Below are 21,240 nucleotides of genomic sequence, written 5' to 3'. Positions count from 1 at the left end.
ACAATGCGTGGGGAGGAGCAGATACGAACGAGAGAGGCGAATCTCTATTTTGTTACATCCTGCAAACCAATTTGCAGATAGCTAACAGGGGATATGTCCCTACATACATTGGTCCAACATCCAGCAATGGTCTGGATATTACATTGAGCTCCGAGCGTGATATATCAAGGTATGATTGGATAGTACTTGATAGACCATCCTTCTCCGACCATGCGTATATCAGCTTCAGCATCCCCCTAAAGAGGTGGAGCAATGAGCTGAGTCTTTCGAGAAGACAGGTAAAAGATATGTTTAAGCTCGGAAAGACCGCGGAAAGCGAAGCGTGTCGGGACGAGTACATGGATCTACTGAGGACCTACAAGCGTAAAATTACCAGGGCGAAGAGAATCTCATGGAAAAGTTTCTGTACGGACATAGAGTGCTCCAACGAAACAGCACGGATGAAAAAGTCCTAGCAAGGGGAAACATAGTCCAGGGACTAATAAAGAAAGAGAACGGGGAATGATCACGTAATAGTTAGGAATCCCTTGAGGTGCTTCTAGACACACATTTCCCATCGGGAGACTGTTAGAAGAGCCAGCAGACATCACTCACACTTCGATCACGGAGCGGGTAGTGCCGGGCTTGATGACTGATACCAAGATCGAATGGGCAGTGAAAACGTTTTCTAAGTTTAAATCGCCAGGCCCAGACGGTATATTCCCCGCCATGCTACAAGTTTCAAGTATGGCGGTCGTGGAATGGCTTAAAATAATATTCGATGGGTGCATAAGGCTGAATCATGTACCGCACTCTTGGAGAACTGTTCGCGTAGCTGTGCTACCAAAGGAGGGGAAGATCGGTCAAGTGTTACCCAAAGACTATAGACCCATTAGCTTAACATCATTTCTGCTCAAAACTTTTGAGAGGCTGATAGATGTGTACATAAAGTCTAACGTGGATGAAAAGCTGCTCTCCACAATACAGCATGCGTACACCAAAGGCAAGTCGGTAGACACCGCATTGCATAGGGTGGTAATGAGCATAGAGAAATCCCTGGAATATAAGGAGTATGCCCTAGGAGCCTTCTTGGACATTGCCGGGGCTCTCAATAATGTTTTTAAATGGGCGATTTTGGATGGTCTTAATTACATTAAAGTACATCCCGCCTTAATCAGATGGACCGCCTGCATGTTAAATTGCAGGAAGATTACATCACAATGGGGATTGTACGAGGCCACGAAATCAGTGGACAGGGGCACGCCGCAGGGAGGGGTGCTATCACCTCTGCTGTGGACGCTGGTCATCAACCAACTGCTCAGGCGATTCGACGAGGGACCCGTAAAACTTACGGCTTACGCAGATGACGTTGCAATTGTCATAAGTGGAAAGTGCCTTCCAACGATTAGTTCTTTGATGGATCGGGCGCTTCGGGATATTCATACCTGGGCATCTAATGTCGGACTGAAAGTCAATGCGGAGAAGACGGATATGGTCTTGTTTACAAAGAGGTACAAGGTCCCAAATTGGACCAGTCCTAAGTTAGGAGGGATGATCTTACAGGAGAAACCTTGCACAAAATATCTAGGAATCATCCTAAACAGTAAGCTGTCGTGGAAGCTCAACGTGGAGGAGAGGATGAAGAAAGCCTCAACGGCACTCTATGCATGTAAAAGAATGCTGGGGTGTACGTGGGGCTTTCGGCCTCTCTTTCTCATTGGGTTTTTACAGCGATTATAAGCCCTATTATATACTATGGAGTTCTTGTTTGGTGGAAAGCCACACAAAAAACAACATACCTCAAAAAATTAGAGGGGCTATTCAGACTATCGATGCTTAGCATTACGGAAGCCCTGAAAACAACCCCGACGGCTGCACTGTATGCCATTCTGCACATTCAAGGTCTACAGGACCTGGTAGCAAAGAACATAGCATTAACAACTGCAACCAGGCTCGGTGCATCGGGGCAGCTTGAGCGCCGACCATATGGGCATAGTAGCGTCATAAATCACAAGACGAACAGAATACCCGATTCCCTATCTGCGCTTCGAGGGAGATCTTAAGGCCACAATAGAGGTGGACGGTTGGCGCAAGGGTGCGCAAATGGCGGACGAGGCGATACATGTGTACACAGATTGTTCCAAAGTACTGGAAGGAGTAGGGTCTGCGGTATACTGTGCTGGTCCGGAAATAAGCAGATTCTACAGGCTTCCGGATTATTGTAGCGTTTTCCAAGCGGAAATATTAGCCGTAACCAAAGCAGGAGAAACCCTGGAAGAGAATAGCTTAAGCTGCAACCGTGTTAACTTTTATATTGACAGTCAAGCAGCAATTAAGGCAATAATCTCGCATAGCACAGCATCTAAATGCGTGTTAGAGTGTAAGCAGTCTCTGGAGAGAATCGGGACAGGGAGAAGCATACATCTATATTGGGTCCCAGGGTATATGGGAGTAGATGGGAATGAAAAAGCGGACGAACTAGCTAAAAAGGGCGCATCCCTTGAAGTTTGCTCCGTAGACGTCCCAATTAGACTGGGCGAGATTAAGCGAAGGCGAGCGGTGCACGTGATCGACCAAGCGGGAAAGGCGTGGGCCGGCCCGACGAGAGGGGGGGGGGGGGGGGAATGGGGCGGGATTCCCCCCGGGCCGGGAGTTTCTCAGGGGGTCCGCGATTTAGAGGTACTAAGACATTTTTTTTAATTCAGGAGAGTCTTTAGTTGTTCCATGTGCAAATTTTAAGCCGCATTTCAAAAGCAACGAATATTGATAATGATATTTTGCCTGGGCCTGAGGAGACAATAAAAACATCAAACAAAAATGTATGTTTACATGAATCCGAAATCGTAAAGTTTCCGTGGTGACACTGATAAAGGTTCATCTTCAAAAAGTCTTCCAACAATACCCCCAACTCTGTATCAAAGTCCAGATTATTTAAACGACTTCGATATCGGTACCGTGAATAATTAGTTTTTGCGATCCGAAAAAGTCAACGAAATAATTCGTCGAGGTCATCAAAAGTGTGCTGTTATTTTTCCACGTGATTGTCATGAAGAGGTATTTCCTACCTCGTTGTTAAACAGAATCTTGCCAAATGTAGAGAATGTGGAGCGTGACTGGTTAGTGTGGAGTGCCAGTAGCAATGCTTTTTATTGCCTACCATGCCGCCTGTTAAGCACCAATACTTTAAATCGACCTAACATTTTTTGTGCGGATATTCGAAATTCCAGATATGGAAGAAGCTATACGATAAGCTGCCACCACACGAAAATACTCAAGATCACATTAAATGTTATATTCAAGGTCGATCTTTACAAAATCTAATTCAAAAGGAGGCTACAATTGACACAATGAACAGCTAACCACTGAAACTCAAAAGTGGAAAGAAATGTTATATAGAATTGTGGACACTATTTTATTTTTGGGTGAAAGAGTCCTAGCTTTCAAAAGCGAAAGTATATATCTTGGGAACGAAATCGCTGATCTGATTTGCCATACTTTAGGTAAACATGAAATCCTATTAAAAGATTGTCGTGCACAAGGGTACGATAACGGCGCCAATATGAAAGGAGCTTACAACGGAGCACTACGTCAAAAACTCGAATGCTGATGCTGCAGAATGTTGTACGGGTGCAATTACTTTCTTCGGAGTTGTACAAAAATGTTTTACTATTTTCAGCTGCAGTCCACAACGATGGGACATCCTCAAAAAAAATGTACCGAGCTCTCTTCATAGTCTTTCAGCCAAAGGCCAAATTTGACTGCGCAAACATACGGCGATGTTACCGGTATTCTCAAGTGCATAAACAAGTTTGAATTTATCTTGCTGTCCTCAATTTGGTTCAAAATACTGACTACCATTAATGAAAGAAACGTGGTCCTCCAAGCTAGGGACGCCACCATAGATATTGAGGTCCGACATCTGAAAGATGAGAGAGAGAGAGAGAGACACATCCGACATCTCCCCAGCGGGTTAGAGGGTCAGAATATACCCGTGGTAGATATACCTATCGTAAGAGGCGACTAAAATACCAGATTCAAGGGGCTGTGTAGCGCAACCCTTTCAGGTTGCCAGCGCAATATATAGCTTCTCCAAACACAATTGTCAACCTCACCTATCCGTGGCGAATCCTGTTTCACTAACAGACGAGGCTCTGGCGACCCCAAGCTCCTCATGGAACTTGAGGGTGGGGAGGAATGCATCGCCTGAAGGTTTAATGTGACCATATAAATCGTTCCCGAGATGGTCGGGCTAGCTCCTTAATGGTGCTGTATCCGGCAAAGGACCATCACATCGATAGCACTCCTCAAAGCCTTCGGGGAGTAACCTTATCGCTACGACAACAACAACAACAAGGTCCGACATCTTGATGTCTTATTAGCTGCTTTGAAGTTGATCACGAACCAATGGGAAACAATTTTAAACGAATGCAAAACAGTTGCTATTCAATTGAACATCTCGCCAAAGTTTCCGGACATTCGAAAGAGAAAACCCAATAGACGTTCTGAAGATAATTTAAATGAGATGATTACAGATCATTCAGAGTCTGATTTTAAAAACAATACATTCCTGGTGATCGTTGATTCGGTAATCACTGGCATGTCTGAACGATTTGCAGCTATGAGAAATTTGAGCGAAACGTTTTTCTTTTTGTGGCAATTTAAAGACATGGATGAAACTACGGTTCGGGCGAGCGCAGCAAAATTTGTCGAAAAATACAAGACGGACATTTGTCAAAACTTAGAATGCGAAATAATTCACTTGAAACACATTTACAAAGCAAATTTTGATAAATGTTTGTCGCCATTGGAATTGCTATATACCACCTATGTTCAAAATCTGTATACAATTTCCCCAACATTTGTGTTGCTTTACGTATCTTTTGCACTATACCTGTCACTGTAGCTAATGCAGAACGTTCCTGCAGCGTCCTTTCAAGAATCAAAAACTTTCATAGATCGCGTTCATCTCCAGAGCGAATTACAAGACATGCCACGCTTTGTGTTGAATCCGTTTTGGCAAGTCAGTTAAATTTTGATATTATTATAAAAAATTTTGGAGCGAAAAAAGCAAGAAAAGCCACTCTTTGATATCCGACCCTTCTATATTGAATAATTAAAATTTATAATCATCATTTAATTTATTCAAAATGTATTAAAATGTTACCAAATAACTAGAAAAGATTATTTGAAACAATATGTGGCTGTTAAAAGAGAATTTTATCATCACTAAGCGATACTATCATCACTAAGCCGATACTAAGCAGCCACTCATGTATACGTAATCAAATCAATCATCATGTACACACATACATACAAGGCAGCCGAGTGATACTCACAAACGCATGTCATCATCAGCCGATGTTGTACTCACATATACACCCGCATATGGCTACAAACTACAAATATACATGTAGATAGCTGGTAACCAAGCATGAAGTTCACGAAATTACTAGACGTTAGAAGAAATGGGTGAACGAGGGAACCGAGAGTATAAAAGCAGCGCAAGCTGAGGCATGACTATTCAGTTTTGATTTAAGCACGCTATTGGTTGTGAAGTATAAGTGTTATTGTGAAGTACTTTTAAAGTAGTCTAATAAAGATCATTTTGCATTATTGAATATTGGAGTTATTTATTCAACAGTTTAGTGATTCAAACGTTAGCAGAAGGTATGGAATAAGCGGAATTTCCCTAAATAAATTCGTTACAATAGTAAATATTCCGTGTTAATTTTATTTTCAGCTCTTAGTACACAAATCATTTAGTTGATGTGGTAAAATGTTTTTTTGATGTAATCGATTAATAATGATTCATGAATGGGTTTTGGGTTTGCATATGTCGCTCGCTTCGTTTCTACGTCCCGTATGCCGTTTATAAAACTCTGGATCTTTACCCTTTCAGTGTATTCCACGGGTGCGTCCGCATTCGCTAAATGTGCTAGCCTTTCAACATCTGACGCAAACTCTTGCAATGTTTCACCAGGCCTCTGGAAGCGGTTCAGCAACTCCATTTGGTATATCTGTCTCCTATGCGCAGTTCCGTATCGTCTCTCTAGAGCGCCCATCAATCCTTCATAACAGTTCCGTTCGCCCTCTGGAATGGTTTGTAAAATCTCAGCTGCAGGCTCCTTCAACGCCATGAACAGTGCAGCAACTTTATCTTCAGCATTCCAGTTGTTCACTGATGCGGTCTTCTCAAACTGTAGCTTAAAGACCTGGAAAGGAACAGACCCGTCAAAGGATGGTGTTTTTACCTTTGGATTACTCGCTGAAACAGCTGGGCGATTTAGTTGTAACTGCTCCATACGACCCTTCAAATCATCGACTTCTGCCTGAAATTGAGCGATTTTTGCATCCTGCCATTCCAGCTTTGATGTTACCCGTACTTCCTGTGCTTGTAACTTAGAAGGCATTTGTGCCACCTGTAATGATAAGCGCTCCTCTTGTTCTTCTATCTTGGGTGTTATACGTGTCTCTTGCGATTCCAGTTGGGATTCTATACTTGTCTTCTGTTCTGCCAGTTGAGATGACATTTGTGACGACATTTCTGAAATACCCGTTTCTTGTGCTTCAATCTTCGATGTTATTTCTGACGACATTTCTGCAATAGGTGTCTTCTGTTCTTCCATCTTGGATGTTATACGGTTCTCCTGCGATTCCCTATATGTCTTCTGTTCTGCCAGTTGAAATGCACTGTCGATGTTTGAGCAGATATTGCAGCTAAAATCATGTTCAAGTCTGTGCTCGTAGCTGTCTGCGATGTTTCGTTTTGCTCTTCAATTTTTGTTGTTGTCTCGTCGACATCAAGATGAAAGACATACTCTTCCACGTTAATTCCTTCTGCTTCAATTGCCTCTCGTAGTCTTGCCTGAAGTTCGAGTTTATTGCCGGTTGTATTCAATCTACGGGCTTCCAACTCCTTTTTCAGTTGCTGGATCCTTAATTCACCTAACTTCGCCATGTCCTTGTTGTGCTCTGCAACTCTGGAATTTATTCAACAATTCCTCTTCTGACACCAATTGTAACGAATTTACTCGCAAATTCTACTAAGGTTCAAATCACAAAACTGTTGAATAAATAACACCACTATTCAGTAATGCAAAATGGCCTTTATTAAAGTACTTCACAATAAATAACTCAACTATTGCCCGAAAGATAGCGTGCTTAATCGAAACTGCTTGCAGCGCCTCTACCCTGGTTGCCTTTTATACTCTTTGATTTCCTCGTTGCATCTTCTAGGCGCTTCCATTTCTAGGAATTTCCTAGTTGGCTATCTGCATGGCGGAACGATACAAGGTGGCAGCATGGTGACATACCTACAAACATAAATACAAATTCCATGTACTTTGTTTTTGCAAATTCGATGGACAAATGTCAAAATCGTACTGCGCCGGTAGTTGATGTATCAAATCAAATAAAAAAAGTGTATAATCAGCTGTCCCATGCTGCCACCTTGTATCGTTCCGCCATGGGTATCTGTTATCACATTTCTCAGCTGTAACTACAATTGCACGATTTTATAGCTTCTCTCATTGCATACTTTCGGGAGTATCTCAGATATATGCATGTGGTTGTTTGTTGCTTCTCAGCTGCGTATACGTACATATGTGTAGACATAATGATTGATTCGTTTATGTAGATACAAGCGACTGTCTGCTTTATTGTTGTGACTTTATTTCAGGCATGCTTAACGAACGAAACGATATCATTTCGTTACGATAATCAACGCTAATAAACGAAACGAAGTCACTTCGTTTCGTTTATTAACGTTAAGAACGTTAAATTAACGTTAATTTGACGATCTTAACGTTAATAAACGAAACGAAGTGACTTCGTTCCGTTTATTAGCGTTGATTATCGTAACGAAATGATATCGTTTCGTTCGTTAAGCATGCCTGCTTTATTTACTTTTCATCAGACTAGGGATGTGAGTATCACTTAGTGTCACTCATATTCGTCACAGTATATTTGAAAGTAATGTTCTGGTGGACCTCAATAATGGTCGAAATGAGTCCAAAATCAACGATATGAATAAGCCTCGCTTTGGATCAAAATTCAAGGATAAAGTCCCGAAGCCCGTGCTCAATTCGAACCACAAACGGTTATTGAACAATACCTCTTTCCTACTCTCTCTTGCAGAACAAAATTATCTAGAAACGTCCAGTCTCGTTACTATTTCAGTGTGTAGAAGTCCACTTGATCGGAGAAATTTTCTGATTGCTACTATTTTGGATTTGTCTTCTCCGTAATCCGTTAGTTTTGCTTATGTCCTTAACAAAATACATAAATATTCCATGCTCATTATAATCTTAGCAGGACTCTCTGAGGAAACTTTCAAGCTTCTAACGGTCAAACCTTCGTGGGTAGAGCTTAAAAGGAAAAACAAGGACATGCTCAACCCAGCAAACCGTAAGATTTAAAATTGGTCCAAACAAACTCTTTAAAAGAAGGACTTTTGACCAAGCAGGCTAAGAATATAGCCGCCGTATACTGTAAGAGGCAACTAAAATCCACAGAATTGGCAGTTCGGGGAGCAAAAATTATCTTTCCAACACAGTCGGGCATTTAGTTAAATGGTCTTACCAAGATTATACTATAGCGTTTAGCGCGAGGCGAATTCGGGCTGTGACGAATATTTTCAGCATCCTAATATTTAATAATGAACGTTCTGTTGAACATCGACAGCATAGAGAGTGGAGAGGGAGGCTTAAAAATGATCTACTTAAACTCGGAATGAGTATTCTGATGAGTTCATAAGTCATTTGGTAGTCTGACCACCATTGAAATAATGGATCTAGCTGCCTACCTATATTGGCAAAATTTAATTGAAAACAAAAAATGTATAAATCAAAAGTTCAACGATCATCTGGTGGCCGAGAATGGGTTAATGTGGTAATATGCAAATTTTTAGTTATTTGCAGGTACACACACAAAAACTTTTCAACCACAAATACACTACAAACATGCTCTTCATCCTTCATCAAATCATTATTTGTTTTTGTAATTTTTCATTAATTCTGCGCATACGTACAAAATCGTCAATTAATAAATATGAGAGCGCAATTAAAAGTACACTCTACCAGCCATTTATATCATAAACACACAAAACTTCTAAATCAAGCTGTAAAAACAACTTTAGCGCCATCTATTGACCAACTTATTGAGCGAGCATTTAATTGAGCAAAAACGAACAAAGCAACAGAGTAAAACGGGAAATAAATAAACGGCAAACAAAACAAACAATCAACTAGCCGATGCACTCAGACGCACTTAAGTGGAGAGCAGGGAGTGCAAGGACAAGAGTGAGATGACAAGTGTAGGCGCAAATATGTTGAGCAAAACAAAACTGGCAGAAATGTGGAAAGGTGCGCATGGGTAGGTCTGTATGAGTATTTCAATTTATTGCAATGGGAAGAGGAAGTGGCCAAACAACTTATGCACAGCGTTGCCGCTTGTCGTTTTTGCTTAATAAAATTGGACCAAATTATAAAAATATAAGTGCAATTCCGAAATGACTAAAGACAAAGAGGATAAATTATAATAAGAGCCACCAGTTTGCTACGAGTGGCGAGTAACTCGTTGGAACTCAATAAATTGATCCCTAACGTTTTCTATGAGATAGTTTTTTGAATTGTCTCCCATTTATTCAGGCGGATAAACACAAATACGCCACGAAAATGTATAGAAGACAATTTATGCACATCTCGCAAAAAAAACCGCGACTACCTCTTAGAAAACATCGAGCAAATGGCTACGAGTAGCAAACTGACGTCTTTTGTCTTAATTTACCCTCTTTGCTAAAGGTACAAACACGATTCTCAATCCACAGGCAACGCAACGGGAACGCCAAAGCAACAGCAAAAGCGTTCAAAAATTACGTTTTTCCATGCGTTGTCAATCCTTTATTCCACTCTCCTAAATTGTATGCGAAATCCATTAATTTTCGTTTTCGTTTTTGTTTTGTTTATTTTGAAAAATATTTCCATATTCATGGGAAAAAATTGTTATTTTTAAAGTTTAGGGCTTCATTTCGTATTGATAACGATAGCTCAGACGAACGATTAGCCTCCAATGGTATTTCGCCTAGCAATGGTATTCTCTATCTTCTCTATAATTTTCGTTGGGCCTTTACGTTTCTTACTTTATGTCGAACAGGAAGGCGAAAACAATTGTCAAATCATATATTGACATCATTTGCTACTTATTTGGCGCTTAAGCATCGTTTAACATAGTGCAAATACACCAGCGATTCGTTTCTGATGCAAAACGAATGTTCGTTTCGCAATACAAAAGTCAAACTTTGAGTTTTCTTACATTCATAATGGCAGGTAAACTTTCAGCATGCTTCTTGCCAATAAAAGCTACTTTGGACTCGGTTGGAAATTGAAAAGTAAAGTACTCGCTCGTTCTATAAAATAGTGAAATTGGGCTTATATATGACCCGGTTTTAGGAAAACGTCGACAAAAGTTAAGCGTGCCTAGATAGGTAAATTAACTTTGCGGATGAATTGTGCACCGTAGAGCTGGATTCGATTAGATTTTTTTGATAATCGATTTTTTCGATTCGGTTCTCAAAAAAAATCGATTGAAACGAGCTGAAAATGTTTTACCAAGGTTGTACCGCCAGTAGTTTGTTTAACGTACAAGCTGAAAAGCCCTATCAAAAGCCATTACCTATGTTAAAAATAACTCCGTCCTCTTCGCAAATGCTAAAAGCTTTCTAGGACCTATGCCACTTGCTGCTTCTAGAACTGGTAGCTGTATCACTCTTAATAGTTAGCTGGAGTCTAAGCCTGTCAAGAGCAGGAAACGAGCAAATTGATTGTTTCTTCCTCCAACCCGCACTTCCAACACTGACTAAGCCTAAATAAAAATCACGTGATGCCAGGGAACTGCCGGTCAGAATGTATAGTCCTCTCTATTTGATGATAAGAGTAAACCTACAAATGATCTTCGACACTTTAGAGCTTCGCGCTTAGGTCCACGCCTTTCGCGATTGGTCGATCATGTACAACTCTCGCACAATATAATTGAAACGTGTACGGAGCAAGCTTGGAGGGATGCGCCCGTTTTAGTTAGCTCATCCCATTTTTCATTCCCAACTACAAGATAAGAAAGGTTATAAAGAAAAAGCTTATTTCGCTGTTTTTACAGGGTGCTATAAAAATTGTTCCAATTTTCGTATTTTATATCACTCCCTCCGACAACGCCGAAGCATACGTTTTGCATAGTGCAAAGGAATTGCATTGAAAAATTGTTATAGACACAATTTATGACTGACTGAAGGATTGGAGAATTAAAAAGGTAAGGGGTAATCGTGGAACGAAATTGCGTAAAAGTTCAAATCTTTGGAATGAAGAAAGGACAAACACACAGCTTTAGTGGAAGTAGCGGCTACTGTGCTTGTAACAATAATGGCTGCCATTTCCGGCAAACGTTTGCGTGAGTATGTGTGTACGTGTGTGAGCTTCAAACCTGTATGTACATATGTATGTTATAGTAGAGAAGCTGGTGGAGTAAACAAAATAAAAATACAAAAAATGTTTAGAGAATGAGCATATGGAGTTGAAACAGTAATAAAATGAAAAAAAGTGAAATTGTTAGACAGTTCACAGACAGTGGAGTGTGTGAGTAAAACTTAAGCTTTGGGATGAAGTCTGCCAGCCTAACCAACCTAACTGCAAGGAACAACCAACTGAAAAGGAGGACATACATAAATAAGGTGATTTCGGAAGTGTAATAAGCATGTTTGTATGTATCAATGTAAGTTTGTTGTAACTGTAAGGAAAGCCGTAGAAATGTTTATGAGTGTAGTAGCTGGTATTGTTGCTTAGCATTTAGAATGGCTAATTTTGATTTTTGACGACTGACGACGAGACAAATACAAAGCTCAGCCAAACAAGCTGGCAAGTGAATGACGTTTTTCATTGGCGAAAAATCAATAAAATTGTTTGTATCATTTGCTTTTAGAAATTTTTTTGTTGTATTTTGTGGCATATGCGAATATAAACGGACATATGTATGCGCATATGTTTGTATGTATAGGTATTTGCATACATACAGCGAAATTTTAATTGTGCTGCGGGTTTTTGATTTGAAAAAAAAATTTTTTTTTGTGAAAAATTAATTTTTATTCTAAATTTTAAAATTGAAATTTTCTAGTTTTTCACTACTCACCTTTATTAACAAATCCATTTTCGCTGCTTTTCCTCTTCGTCTTACCGCACGTCTGTGAATTCTAGCCAACTCAATAAATAGCGCCGCTATTGATTAGCATGCACCTTGTCGTCGCAATTGTTGTTACTGCAGCCCAAAACGTAAGCCCTATAAATCTTGATTTCTGTGCCACTTTGCAAGCCGATAAAATATATGTCATACAAATTCTTTATTTACAAGTATTTAAGCTCATTTTCGTAAGGTTAAGCCACCTTCTACATAGCTCCAAACGTTTGCTCGACCCACCCAATACCGTTAACAAATATTTTTTCTTCGTATCTACCTACTTTCGGTTTTATTTTCGTTCCGCTTTTTTATTTTTTATATTTCCACAACAAAATCTCACACTTTTTCCAAGTTTAAGCGTTTTCTATATGGCACTACCGTCGTCGCCGTCAGCGCTACAACGACTCACTCACTCACTCAGACTCCAAATGTATTTTGAACTACTTTGAGCTCTGACCACGTTACCGTTACCGTTAGCCGTCACTTTTGCCATTACACTGCCAAAAACCCAAGCAGTTAGAAAATGTTCCGTTTTTGTGCCGTATGTTCCTCCTTGCGTGCGACGTTTGTGTGTTATCTTCTCCACTGCCGTGAATAAAATACATTTTTCTTTATATTCAAACACGCACCGACACAAGCGCATATGTAGATACACTCGACGTTGAAATACAGCTGCAGAGACTGAAACACAGCCCCACAGCTGTAACTGAAGGCTTACACACCGTGCGACACAAGCCCAAAGCTCCAGGCAAAAGAACTGAACCTATGCTTGTGGTATGGCACGGCCGTATGTTGCAAGCGTTTGCGGAAAAAATGGTGTCGTCTGCACTTCTACCCGCGAAAAATTCGTTTGTGGCAGCACTTAATGTTTAGCTTTTCTATTGCTGCAGCCTGCATTTGCTGGCTGTTGGCGGCCATCTTCATACCAACTGTCTCATATGGCTAACAATACACTTTTACCATATACACTTTTGCGGTCGTTAAAGTCGGCGCTCATAAGTGTGAGCTTGGAAGATGAGAGAAGAACAAGTGAATAAGTTCGGCATTTGGCGGCAACAAAGCGTTGTTGTTGCCTCCCATGAGCAGCTTGTGTATTGTGTGACCTGCTATACACCCACTCACATTTACGCGCACACACAACCTATACACATATGCAGGCGCTCACTTTTCAAATACATTTTCCAATGTATATGTCTGCTTTTGCTTGTTGTTGTTTTTACTTGTATGCTGTCGTCAGCCGTCCCGTTATCCCGAGTGTTTGCATCAAATGCCAATTGAATAATAATTGCAATAGTTGCAGGGTAACAGTACGTCTCATAATGGTTTCATAGCCTGCTATACAAATACTCTTACTCTCTCAAAAAACCACTCTTAGTCACCGAACGTCACACTCTCTACAGCAGTTCATAGCAGGCGAGGCAGACATCGTCAGCAACAATAGCATAAATTCGGCAACCCACTCGTGTAAAGCTCTACCCGCAAACTCCCACCTCACCCTTGATTAACCATCCTTCAGCGTGTCCTCTCTTTATTGTCGCTTCCGTTAGCGTTGTTGGCTTCCATACATGCATCGAACTGCCCCTAAATCGCACACCATTTTCAGTGAGAGAGCTTCGCACAGTTATTGCCCATTCTCTCAACTCCCAAATGTCTGCCTAAAGAGATTATGTCTGTGCATGTGAAAGCCCCATTGTCCATGTAGCCCACCCAACAAGGCATTCAAGCAGGCAGTCAATGCACCACTCACACCAGCTCTCCTACTCAGGTAACACAGCAACAAGGCTAGCAATAACAAAAACATTGAGAGAATTTATTTTTGTAATTTTAGCAAATCGATAAATAATCTTTTAATTGTTTCTAGGCTTTTGTAGTTGTGTGTGCAGAGAGCAACAGTGCTACGAGTGTATTTAGGGGTGTGTGAGGCTTTCTGTGGCGGAAGGAATTAAATGGCTTAATAAATACTTTTGTTATTCTATTTATATCGATATTTTTTACAAAATACTATTATTTTTAGAATTTTCTTATATCTCTTTTTGTGTGGATTGTTGAAACGTACTTTTTTTAGAAAAATTCTTACCCGGTGGAGGTCTTTTCCGAACATTGGGTGGTCTTTCGGAAAAATATGGAAGCAAAGAAACTGGAAACTTGTTACTTTTTCGACATCAGTTATTTTGAAAACCGGCCAGTTTTTAAAACGAGTTAACCTTCCAAAATCGTTAAATTTTTCAAGACCAGATACTTTTTCAAAACCCGTAATTTTTTAGGGTCAATTACTTTTTTATAACTTGTTCAAGCCGTTTACCTTTTCAAAACTGGATACTTTTCTGGATCAATTGTTTTTCGGAGTTGGTTACTTTTTGGAAACCGGTCACTCTTCAAAAACTGTTTCTTCTTCAAACCTGATTACTGGCTCAAATTGGGTGACTATTTGTGAATCGGTAACTTTTTCAAAAACCAGCTAGTTTTAAAAAACCGGTTATTTTTTGGATTCGGTTACTTTTTCAAAACCAACTACTTTTTCAATACGGGCGTCTTTTTCAAAACGGGTTACTTTTTCTGAATTGGTTACTTTTTCGGTGTTGGTTACTTTTCAAAGCCCGCTACTACATATTATAAAAGCAGCTATTTTTCAAAACGGGTTACTTTTTCAAAACCTTCCAATTATTCAAAACCGATTATTTTTTCTGAATTGGTTATTTTTTCGGTGTCGGCAACTTTTCAGAAATCCATTACTTTTATAAAACCGGATACTTTTTCAAGACCGGCTACTTCTTCAAACAGGCTCCTTTTTCAAAACCGTTCGTAGTCGCCTATGTTCTCAAAACCCGTAAATTTTTCCAAACCGGTTAGTTTTTCTGAATTGGTTACATTTTTGGTGTTGGTTGCTCTTCAAAACCCGTTACTTTTATAAAGCCGGCTACTTATTAAAACCGTCTACTTTTTTGAAACGGGTCACCTTTTTACTGAATCGGTTACATTTTCGTAGTCGCTTACTTTTTAAAAATCCATAAATTTTTTGAAACCGGTTACTTTTTATGAAGAGGTTACTTTTTTGAATCGGTTTCTTTTTCAATGTCGGTTAGCTTTATAAAACCGATTACTTGGACAAAACCGGTTCGTTTTTCAAAACTTTGCTCCTTTTTCAAAACCGGTTTCTTTTTCGAAGTATCGGGCTTTGAAAAGTAACCAACACCGAAAAAGTAACCAATTCAGAAAGAGTAACCCATTTTGAAAAAGACGCCGATATTGAAAAAGTAGTTGCTTTTGAAAAAGTAACCGACTCCTAAAAATAACCGGGGTTTTAAAACTAGCTGGCTTTTGAAAATGTAACCGATTCACAAAAATTTGACCCAGTAATCCGGTTTGAAGAAGTAACAGTTTTTAAAGAGTAACCGGTTTCGAAAAAGAAACAGGTTTTGAAAAAGGAACAAAGTTTTGAAAAACGAACCGGTTTTGTCCAAGTAAGCGGTTTTATAAAAGTAACCGACATCGAAAAAGTTACCGATTCAAAAAAGTAACCTCTTCAGAAATTGTAACTTCTTCAAACCCGATTACTGGTCCAAATTGGGTGACTTTTTGTGAATTGGTTTCTTATTCAAAAGCTAGCTAGTTTTAAAAACCGGTTATTTTTGGATTCAGTTACTTTTTCAAAACCAACTACTTTTTCAATACGGGCGTCTATTTCAAAATGGGTTACTCTTTCTGAATTGGTTACTTTTTCGGTGTTGGTTACTTTTCAAAGCCCGCTACTACATATTATAAAAGCAGCTATTTTTCAAAACGGGTTACTTTTTCAAATTTATCAATTATTCAAAATCGGTAATTTTTTCTGAATTGGGCACTTTTTCGGTGTAGGTAACTTTTCAGAAATTCATTACTTTTATAAAACCGGATACTTTTTCAAGACCGGCTACTTCTTCAAAGCCGGCTTCTATTTCCAAACCGTCCGTAGTCGCATACGTTCTCAAAACCCGTTAATTTTTCCAAACCGATTACTTTTTCTGAATTGGTTACATTTTTGGTGTTGGTTGCTTTTCAAAACCCGTTACTTTTATAAAGCCGACTACTTATTCAAAACCGTCTACTTTTTTGAAACGGGTCACCTTTTTACTGAATCGGTTACTTTCGTAGTCGCTTACTTTTTAAAAAGCCATACATTTTTTGAAACAGGTTACTTTTTCGATGTCGGTTACTTTTATAAAACCGATTACTTGGACAAAGCCGGTTCGTTTTTCAAAACTTTTGTGCCTTTTTCAAAACCTGTTTATTTTTCGAAACCGGTCACTCTTCAATAACTGTTACTTCTTCAAACCTGATTACTGGTCCAAATTGGGTGACTATTTGTGAATCGGTAACTTTTCCAAAAACCAGCTAGTTCTAAAAAACCGGTTATTTTTTGGAGTCGGTTACTTTTTCAAAAGCAACTACTTTTTCAATACCGGCGTCTTTTTCAAAATGGGTTCCTTTTTCTGAATTGGTTACTTTTTCGGTGTTAGTTACTTTTCAAAACCCCTACTACATATTATAAAAGCAGCTACCTTTTCAAAATGGGTTACTTTTTCAAAACCTATCAATTATTCAAAACCGGTAATTTTTTCTGAATTGGTCACTTTTTCGGTGTCGGTAACTTTTCAGAAATCCATTACTTTTATAAAACCGGATACTTTTTCAAGACCGGCTACTTCTTCAAACCGGCTCCTTTTTCCAAACCGTTCGTAGTCGCCTATGTTCTCAAAACCCGTAAATTTTTCCAAACCGGTTAGTTTTTCTGAATTGGTTACATTTTTGGTGTTGGTTGTTTTCAAAACCCGTTACTTTTATAAAGCCGGCTACTTATTCAAAACCGTCAACTTTTTTGAAACGGGTCACCTTTTACTGAATCGGTTATTTTTTCGTAGTCGCTTACTTTTTAAAAAGCCATAAATTTTTTGAAACCGGTTACTTTTTCTGAAGAGGTTACTTTTTTGAATCGGTTACTTTTTCGATGTCGGTTACTTTTATAAAACCGATTACTTGGACAAATTCGGTTCGTTTTTCAAAACTTTGTTCCATTTTCAAAACCTGTTTCTTTTTCGAAACCCGTTACTTCTCGAAATTGGGTACTCTTTTTGAGCCTATAAATTTCTAAGATTCGCATCAAAACCAATAAATTTTTCAAAATCGGCAAACTTTTCAAAACCGGTGTCTGAAATGCGTTAATTTTTTTAACCCGTTTCAACTGTTAAATCTTCAAAACCTGTTATTCGTACAGAACTCGTTACTTTTAAAAAAACGTTTGAATTTTAAAACGGTTGATTTGGCAAAACAGAATATATTTTCAAAACCGATTATGTTTTCAAAACCTGTAGGTTTTTCGGCACTGGTTAAATTTTTAAAACCGACTATTTTTTGAAAGATAGTTCGTTCTAAATACTCATTAATGTTTCTAAAACAAATTACTTTTTAAACCGTTTTGTTTTTTAAAACCAATTACCTATTCAAAACAGTACAATTTTTCAAAACCGGCTAGTTTTTAAAAGCCGGATAATTTTTCGTAATCGGTTATGTATTTAGAACCGGTTAGTTTTTCAAAACCGCTTACTTATTTGGAACCGGTTTCTTTTCGGAATCGATGATTTATTTGGAGCCGGACACTTTGTTTTGAAGCTGCTATCTTTTCGAAATCAGACACACTCTCGCTACGGGTTATTTTTTTGGAAGCGAATATTTTTCCAACCTGATTACTTTTCGGAACTACTCTCTTTGTAATCGGGTACTTTTATGGAATCGATTACTTTTTTAGAACGCATTACCTGCTATTTTGGTAAGGCGGTTTAGTGTTTTTTAAGCTGCTACTATGTATTTCGAAACCTTTCTGTACCGGTTACTTTTTCAGGTCCGGTTCGTTTTTTAGAACCCATTATCGAAATTATCCCCAAAGGAGCATCAATGTGCTACCGAAAAGTTCTAGAAATAGTAAGGAATTGCTCCCGAAAAGGCCAAAACAACAGGTTCGACATATTCTATCGGCAACTGGAATTAAACAAGAAATAGTCCGTAGTCTAGAAATCCGCTTTTTTACTCCGCAATGATTCCGAACTGCCTACGCTAACGCTAAAACTCCATCGCCAAAAATATCTAAAACAGTATCAAGTGCGCGGAAAAGTATGCAGGCACGAAAATTATTTTTTTTGGGTATGCGTAGTGGAACTTTTTTTCCTGAGCCCAAATCCTATCGAAAAATCGATGGCGCGATATCGGTTAATAAATCGACCCAGTCTAATGTACATACTTTGAATACGCATTGCGCATTGTAAGGAGCCGTGCTGTAAAACTTCAGTCTTGTTTCAAATGTGAACATTTTCCGAACTTAACACTTGCTAATGAAATGCATGAGGTCGCGAATAGCCACAGTGTGGAAGGTACTTTCTTAGTGTTTGTTACTTTTCTAAGCGCCATCTACACTTTGCACTCACTATCCGGGGTGCCATCTGCGTAACATGTATACAATTCTTAAAGTATTGTGCTCTCCCGCGCCATCTGAGGTGGAATAGTAATAATAGGTGAGCATACTGCATCGCGCCCTCTAAAGAGGACTAGTTCAGACCAATTTATTAGCCAATCAGCAGTCAGCAGTGCTGGAAAACGTGAAAAATTAATAACAAAGAACTCAACCAAATTAAAATTCTCTATTGTCTACATATGTTGGGTTTTCAGATTCACCTTTTCGTAAATGTACTAAGTGGTGAATGCGTCGTAAGATTTGGTAAATGCACTAAAGCGGCATACCCAGTAGTGAAACATTCTAGGTGCACACTTATGAAATCTAGGTTGAGGCTAAACCGACGTACTCATTTTAGTGCGTTATTTTAGCACATCTCCTCAATAAAAAGAGGATGGTTTTAAACAGATAACACATACATATGTACACAAATGCTATAATGAAAAGCTGAACTGTGTCCTAAAAAGAATGGGTTGAGTAGCAGCTGCCTCTAAAATGGAATGCTTTGTTTGGCAGTATCGTTCTCACTGCAATGCAGATTTCTGCTGGTTGAACCGATTCCTTGTTGCTGTAGCCATACTGACACTCTACGAAGGTTTTGGGGAGTGCTATGGATGTTCATGGTTCTTTGTCGGATACACACAGATTGGAAATGTTCCGGTAACAAGCACGATGGAGATAGCCCGACGATCTCGGGAACGATTTAATATGACCACATTGAACCTTCTAGGCCATCCCTCACCCACCAATTCCATGAGGGACATGGGGTCGTCAGAGCTTCGCATGTTAAATATGTATATGCTACATTCTTATTTGTGACAGGATTCGCCTCGCGTAGGTGAGGTTGGCAATGGGGTTGCGAAAGCTGTGATATGCGCTTATCAACCCCTTGATTCCTTGCCGTGGAGCATGGTTAGGTTACGTTCAACGGACGACAGATGAGTTTTCACCGAGAAGCTTTAGTAGAAATACACTTGGAGTGCTTGCCAAGTCACCGAGCCCTCTGTACCCCATAACTTGTCTGGTGTTGAACTACTTAAGCAATTGGTTGATGACCAGCATCCTTGGCATTGGTGATAATGCCTCCCTTAGTGATTCAAACTTGCCAAACTGCTCATTCAATTTGCTAATATTGGTAATTGGAGGGTAGTTGTTGTTACACAACTCTTTCACAACATCTTCCGATGGGAAGTAAGTGCTAGTGGCGCCTCAATAGATTCTCCACTACTACGTGACCGTGTCACCTAACGGTCTCCCAGGATAACTCCCTGCTTGCACAGAAATTATTCCATAAAACTATCTTTAACCCTTTAATTCCACGTTTATAGATCTTCAACAAATATCTATACTCGAACCAGCACTACGTTTTCCGCAACTTTTTCCAGCTTAAAGATCTCCTCTAACCGCTTTTTAGCAGCTAATTACTACACCATGTTAGCTTTGCTTTCCCTTGAGTCTCTTTTGGGAACAAGCTCTGTAATGCGCAGTTTTCAGCGCCTTTGCTAAAAGGTTGGTATATCCTTCCCGGTACTCTACGGTGACACACTTTTTGGTTTATCCAAGCCCTTCATCTACACATTTCTGAAATTTAAACCAGTCCATTGTATTGAGGTTTCCCCGCTGATGGGGATGCTGAAGCTGACATATGCGTTGTCTGAGAAGAATGACCTGTCAAGGAAATGGCCTTCATACCCTTAGATATCATGCTCCAAACTCAATGTGATATCAAGCACATTACTTGGCGTTGGCTAAACATATGTAGGAACGCTACCCCTGTCAGCCACTTGTAGACTACTCTATAGTAAATAACAATATAGGGACTAATCTTTATCGTTAATACCGTCCATCGTAAAGGGCGACCCAAGTCCGCTGACTGGAAGTCACAAAGTGGACCGCTAATTATATGTGGGTTCGGCAAGGATCAGTTCAGCTCAGGAACGTAACATCCCAACCAAGAAGAATTAAACAAGGGGTGCCGCAGGATGGCGTCCTATCCCCAGTATTGTTCAACTTTTACACATTGAAACTCCCTTCCTCACCCGAAGGAGCTACCATTGTTTCCTACGCTGATGATTGCACGATAGCGGCAACAGCTCCCGGTTCTTCCTTTAATGAGCTTCTCTGTAAAATTTACAACTATCTCCGTAATCTTTCCATATGTTTCGCATCGTGTAACTTGGCACTATCACCGACCAAATCATCACGACGTGGGCGGGGCAAATGTGGGAAGTTTTGGATATCCACGTCGATGATATTACGCTACAGACTGTCCGACACACACACATATTGGGTGTGATCTTCTATAATGTTTTACATTTTGGAGAGCATGCAGTTGCAGAAGCCTGGGCATCCTATCAGATGCATGCTTGAAGAGGCCACGCCTATCAGTGAAATGAGGAACCAACTTTGCAAGTACTATGAAGAAAGCAGATTTGTAAACGCGCAGCCGTTCGATCCTGATGAGCATAACAGGCCCTCAATCTAATTTGCGATGGATGGCCAAAGTCCTATGCCGATAAATGCCCGGCAAACCCCGTTCTCATAAACCAATACAGCAGAAG

At 39.7% G+C, this 21,240-nt stretch overlaps 1 protein-coding gene across 1 annotated transcript in view; it reads right to left on the bottom strand.

The window, feature by feature from the left end:
- chn (charlatan) overlaps window positions 1–13,111 on the bottom strand; it is a 103,741-nt gene extending 90,630 nt beyond the window's left edge. Inside the window, exon 1 of the mRNA XM_067771509.1 lies at window positions 12,154–13,111. The gene's annotated coding sequence lies outside the window, so the exon portion shown is untranslated. The remainder of the gene's footprint in view (window positions 1–12,153) is intronic.
- Window positions 13,112–21,240: the final 8,129 nt, after the last annotated feature.

The sequence above is a fragment of the Eurosta solidaginis genome, chromosome 3 (genome assembly GCF_040869045.1).
Source record: "Eurosta solidaginis isolate ZX-2024a chromosome 3, ASM4086904v1, whole genome shotgun sequence".
Classification (NCBI taxonomy): domain Eukaryota; kingdom Metazoa; phylum Arthropoda; class Insecta; order Diptera; family Tephritidae; genus Eurosta; species Eurosta solidaginis.
This window is presented reverse-complemented; position numbering and strand designations above follow the sequence as displayed.